General features: G+C 49.2%; 1 protein-coding gene across 3 annotated transcripts in view; it reads left to right on the top strand.

The window, feature by feature from the left end:
• The first annotated feature begins 1,070 nt into the window (after positions 1 to 1,070).
• The window catches only part of ZBTB20 (zinc finger and BTB domain containing 20), a 477,873-nt gene continuing 472,943 nt past the window's right edge, over positions 1,071 to 6,000 (top strand). For 2 of the 3 annotated variants that reach the window (XM_056496890.1, XM_056496857.1), the window contains exon 1: positions 1,084 to 1,164. The gene's annotated coding sequence lies outside the window, so the exon portion shown is untranslated. Of the gene's footprint in view, positions 1,165 to 6,000 lie in introns of all 3 variants that reach the window. The other variant, XM_056496777.1, reaches the window with a different exon arrangement.

Raw genomic sequence — 6,000 nt, 5'->3', positions numbered from 1 at the left:
GTAACGGTATAACAACAAAGGAAGGCCTGGGCCTTCTCTTGAATGAGAAAGGAGGGAGCCTGCCACAGCGCACGGCCCTCCGTCCCCTCCTGCAGGAACCAGCGCCCCTGGGGCTCGCTCGAACGCTGCTCGCTCCTCGCTCCTCGCCCTGGGGCTGGCCGCAAACCCAGCCCTACGAAGAACACCTCTGCTGCACAACACCTCCGCCTCTGCCGGAAGGGCTCTCGGGCCCACCCCCAAGGACAGAAATCCCACAGCGGGCAGGCGAGGGACCCCTGGGCCAGAGCACGGATGAGAAGCGCCCCTGGGAAAACGCCTTCCCGTCGCTTCCCGGGGACAGCGCCTCACACAGGCGGCGGGGCAGGCGCGCTGCCGCGGCTCCTGCGCGCGCGGCAGGAAGCGATGAAACGGTTCCGTGTCCCTTCCTCCCACCCCCGGGACAGCCCGTCCGCCCCCGGTCCCGGTCCCCGTTCCCGGTTCCCTGGCCCCGGCCCCCCCGGGACCCGCCGCGGGCTGCGGGCGGGGGCGCCGCCCCATTGGCCGAGCGCGGCCCGTCTGCTGCGCTCCCGTTGGCCCGCGCCGCCGCCGGCCCCGCCCCGCTGCCGCTCTGCCATTGGTCGCCGGCGGGGCCCCGCCCCGGCCCCACCCCCTCCGGGGTCATTTAAGTTTATGGTGAAAAATAAATAAATAAAGCGGGAAATAGAAATGCGTAGAAGGCGGGGGGGGGCGGGGCGGGGGGAGCGCAACCGAACTTGCTGCCTGGCCTGCGGCGGCCAATCGGTACCCGAGTGCCGACACGACTGACATCTCCGCCCAGCCAGTCAGCGCTCCCGAGCGGCGAAGGCGGCCCCGAGCTTTCCAAAATCCGACCAATGAGAGGCGCCGCCCGTTTGACCGACGTTTGCGCCTTCCAATAGGAGGGGCGCCTAGCGGACAGGCTTCGCCTATCGAGAACTAGCCGTGAGTCGCGAGGAGGGGGGCAGGCCCAGACGGCGGTGGGAGGCGGGGCCCGTCCGTGAGTGGCGGCGCTGCGAGCCAATGGGTGCGGGCCGGCGGGGCGGGGGGGCCGGGGGCCAATGAGGGGCCCTGCGAGGCGGCGGCGGCCGCCTCTGAAAGTGCCGCGAGCCGGCGGCGCCTAGCGCGGGGCAGGGGAAGATGAGAGAGGTACCGGCGCTTCCGGGGTCAGCGCGCGGCCGGGGGCGGGGCCCGGGCTTGCTCCGCCCACCGGGGCGGGGCGGGTGAGGGGCGGGGGGGCGAGGGGCTCCCGCGTCCCGGCGGGGAGCGAGAGCGAGCTCCTATTCCGGGAGGGAGCGGAGCGGAGCCGGTACTCCTGGAGGGGGGACGGTTCGTAGTTGCCGCCTCCTGGAGTTTTTTCACCGTCCCAAAAAAGTTTGGGAGCTGGCGGGGCATTCCTTCCTCTGAGGGTGCGCACGGCCGGAGAGGGAGACTTGGCACCGACATTCCCCCCGCTTGTTTCCCCCCCGCGCCGCTCCTCCTCCTCCTCCAGCCGCGCCGCTGGGAAAAGTTGGCGGCGCTCGTTTGTGAGCGAGGGTCGGGGAGGGAGGAGATGCCCACGAACCGTCTGGACACAGTCCCATACAGTGTGCTCTGGGATGACCCCGCTCCGCAGAGGCTGGAGCGGGTGACCCGGTGTGGCCCCTTCCAGCCTTGCCCGGCCTGCGGTTCAGGGGTTCTGGGAGGGCAGGTCGGGGTTATCCCTCGGGAGAAAGGCAGTGCCGGTGCCCGGGATGCCCCGCGGGATGCGGGGCGACAGCCGGGCTGGGAGGAGCTCGTCCTCCCGCACCGAAGAGCCCAGCTGCTTGGGGTTTTCTTGGGTCTGGTTCGTTTTCCATGCCGTCCCCGAGGGCTCACGGAGCAAATCCCCGTTTTCCCTGCTGGGGCTCCGGCAGCGCGCTCCCACACCGCGCGTCCGGCAGCGCTTCAGAGCCGTCGGTCCCTTGTGCCAGCTGCCTGTGCCCGGGGACAGGCTCTGTGCCCAGCTCTGTGTCCCTTCCCGCAGCCACGGGGCTCGGCGCTTGTCAGTGGGAGCGCAGGAAAGAGATGGATTTGCAGGTTGAGAAGGAAACGGGCTGCCGCGCTGCCCGTCGCCTTCCCAGACTTCGCCTCCTTCCGTAGCCGAGCAGGTCAGCCCTCCTGTCAGCCTTGGAGCCCTCTGTGCTGAATGGCAAATGGGAAATTGTGAGAAAGTAAGACTCACTGTCGAGTAAAGCAAATTAATGTGCAAAGCCTGAAGCTCGGCTCTCTGAGCAGAGTAATTATTTAGAAGCAAAAAGTATCTCCATAAAAGCTGTTATTGTCTACAGCTACTGGATCACAGTCCTGAAATCCGAGCGCCTTCCTGAGTCTTTCTGAATGCCTGGGACGTGCTCTCGTATAGAAATGATGTTTTGGAATTTACGAGGCTGAGGTTGTAGAAATGCAGAGCCATTTCGCTTCTGTGAGTATCGCCGTGCTTTGCAAGAAAGGGTAACTCAAAACAAAAATAAATCTATGATAGGAAGGTACTGTGTCCTCTTACACACACAAAACTCCCTCAGAAGCAAGAGCTCTTTCAGCTTTTCAGAGGATGCAATGAGGACACAGTATGAGAGCTGACTGGGAGGATCCTTCCCTCCCCAGTGGAAAATGTGGTATTTGTGAAGTTGCAGTTTTCTGCAAGAAAGTTCCAGTTTTACTGGGGAAAAAAGTTACATTATTCTGACCGGAAAATTGAAGTGATGGTTCATGGCTACCTGCCTTGCAGACTTCTGTCAATTTTACTTTCTTCTTACAGGGAGAAAGCACAGTCAACAAAATCTTCCTCTTACAAACTTGCACTTTGTTTTTTTTCTTTTCTTCCCCTCTTTTCCCCCCTTTAAAGGAATTGCTTGGAATTTTTATTCCACAGAGGACGTGAGAGCTTTACTTCTTACTCTGAAACAGAACTAAATATTTTTTCATAGCACAAAAATTCCAGTATTTGGCCAGCCCGATTCAAAACTTCTGGAAACTTGGGGCCAGATTTTTGGCTTGTATAAACTGGCTAGTTCCATTGTGTTTAGTCCACAGAGGATTTGGCCCTAGTTAATTAATGGTTCACCCGAGGTCGTGCAGCGAGTTGATTTTTAAAGCAGGAGACTGAATCCAGAGCTGTTATTATTCAATCCTGTCATATATCTTGAAGTTTACTGCACAACATTATATTTTTCTTAGACAAGCTGGATTAATAAGTGGCAGAATTCACAAGGCTCTGATTGCAACTTTTCTTAAAAATCATGTTCTTAAAAAATCTATTCAATCGTGATCTTACTAGAAAAGCGAGTAAATATGTTGTAATTAGTGCATAGGTGACACTGACTACCGAGGGAAAGAGAGGCCTGCTTTTGTTATTTAAACCTCTCTTTCAAAGTACAAAAGCATTTGATTGGCACTTCACTGATTTAATAGTCCATTTGTAATGCAGGAAGAACATTACAGAAAATTTTAGCATTATTTTAAATCTCATCATTTAATCTGTAGGTGTTTTTAAAAAATCCTCATTTCTAGGAGAAGAAAACTTTCTGATAGCATGTGGAATCTGTGACTAGTCAGTTAAAGATATGAATGCCTTGTGTCTTCCAAAAAAGAATAGTTTATGAGTCTTAAAATGTATCCTGTTTGTTGTGTTAGCACAAAAGTGAAATACAAGAAAAACTCTTCTGGCTGAGGATTTAATGTTTGGCCGTGTTGTGATGTAACATTAGGAATGGAACTTTAGCCCTCTGGTTTAAAATCAGGGTTGCCAGCATTCATATTAAAGTGAAGATCCTGTGCAGCAACAGTGCCAGATGTATGAGATACCAGCTAGCCCATTCAATCATATGAATTTACAATGCTGGTCTTTCACCTGTACTTGCATAAAGATGCTTTGTGAAAGCCGATTTTTTTGTTGTTGTTGTTGTTTTACACGTGGGGAAGATACAAAGGCCAGAAATCCAAACAGGCTGGCTGCACACACCTTTTTTTCCCCAATGCTGCTGATTTTTCAGGGAAAAATAAGATTTCATAAAGTTCATAAAGGCTTGTCTCTGCCTTCCAAATGTTTGAGGAGTAGCTTCATTGCTAAAATATTTTATTTCATTTCATATAAATATATTATATTTATATAATATATAAACTCTGAATTAAACAGCACTGAAATGACTTCCCAATGTCAAAGAGCAGTCAGTGACAGAGTTTGAACAGACCTTCTGCCTCCCAGGCCACAGCTGCACCTATTGGCTTCATTGTCCCATCCCTCCTACGCACATGCATGCCTGGCATTGTTTTGGAAATACAGCAGAAACTTGATAATTCAAACTGATGACTCGGAGAGGCACTTGTGGAATTAATTTATTGGGTAAATTAATGACTAGATATGCATCCAGACTTAAAAAAAAAAAAAAAGATTGTGTGTCATAGTGCATGGTTTGTCCTGTTACCTCAGTTTGATTTATTTGTCACTGCATGAATTGAGTATCCTGGAAAATATTTTGTTAGAAATTTTGTGAGTAAAGTCTTAAATCTCAGCATGGTTCTGGTCTTGTTATGTAAATCTGTGAGGGGAATTGGGTTTTCAGCTCTTCAGTGACAAGTTATAATTTGGGATTAGAAATTAATCCATAGCACCTATTTTGTGGCACAGGATTTATTGCATGCCTCAGAGGTTAAACCATAGCCTTAGTATACTGATCTGTGCTGTAGTCTTATTTGATTTCGGCAGGGCTGCCTGCCTAAGACAAATAGGATTTGATCCTTGCTGGGTAACGTTGGTCAAATTCCAGGTGGCCCTCAAGACTTACTATTTCCATCTTGGTATTAGAAAATAAGTGTGTTCTTTCTGTTTCTTTTTCACAGGGCCTCAGTATTGTTCATATAGTTTGTCATGTGGGGCTGTAAATCCCTTGAAGCGAGGTGGAATTTTAGATTTGCAAACTGTTCCCAAATGATTGCATGTGTATCATGAAGGAAAAGGCAGTCCTCTAGCTGAGAATGGACAGAACTTACTGAGTTTAGCTCATTAAGATTCCAGAGTGACTGCAGATATTAATGTAGAAGATGCTATGGGGAAAAATAATTATTTTTAATTTGCTCAAAGTACCAAATTAATGTTAAGTAAGCAGAATACATCTGTAATTGCCCAAGAAATCTTACCAGCAGTTTAGGCTCTCTGAAGAGATATTGCAGAGTGTGTGTACAAATCATTACATTATTGATAAACAAACAAAAGAAAAGTCTCAAATTGGCAGCTATTAGTAAACTTTGCTTGTTTACCCTTGCACAGTCATGCTCACCCTTGATCTTGGGTATCAGAGCAACCCAAGCAAGTCAAAATTCAGTTACTTAATTTTCATGAGCAGTATATTCACTGAGAGGAATTATTGAGCGTATCTGAAACAGAAGAAAATAGTTGCCATTGACCACTTTTCATAACCAGAGGTGATGTGATTTTGGAAGGTCTGTGTTGCTTGGGGAAGTCCTGTGTTTGTGGCCTGAGTAGGGTGAACAGGAAGAAAAAATATTTTGGTGTGTAGATTATTTTGTGCTTACTGATATCAATGGATCTCAGATTATACTCTGATTTTCCCAGATATTCATGAAAGATACCTCAAGGAATACCAGAATAAGACATTTTGTTATCAAATTTTCTTGTAAGAGAAAGTTCTAATTTTGACTCTTTGACAGGTTATTCAAAGAAATAATTATTTCTTCATCTTTCCATATTTTTTAATCCAATATGGGTTACAACCCAGTTATTGCTTCTTATATTTAATTGAAAGCATATTGAAGATAGAACTTGTTTACTAGTCTGGGTTCCTAGCTTAAGACTTGGGCCTCATGAAGTTCTCTGCCACGAATAGCATATTTGACTTTAGGGAAAAATTGTTCAGTCTTTGTTTCCTATCTGTACAACAGGAATAATACCATGTGCTGTCATCATGAATATTTTTAAAGGTATGTACAGGGAGAATTCCGAAATGC

Source organism: Oenanthe melanoleuca, chromosome 1 (assembly GCF_029582105.1).
Source record: "Oenanthe melanoleuca isolate GR-GAL-2019-014 chromosome 1, OMel1.0, whole genome shotgun sequence".
Classification (NCBI taxonomy): Eukaryota; Metazoa; Chordata; class Aves; order Passeriformes; family Muscicapidae; genus Oenanthe; species Oenanthe melanoleuca.
The sequence above is the reverse complement of the archived record's forward strand: the minus strand, read 5'-3'. Positions and strand labels throughout refer to the sequence as shown.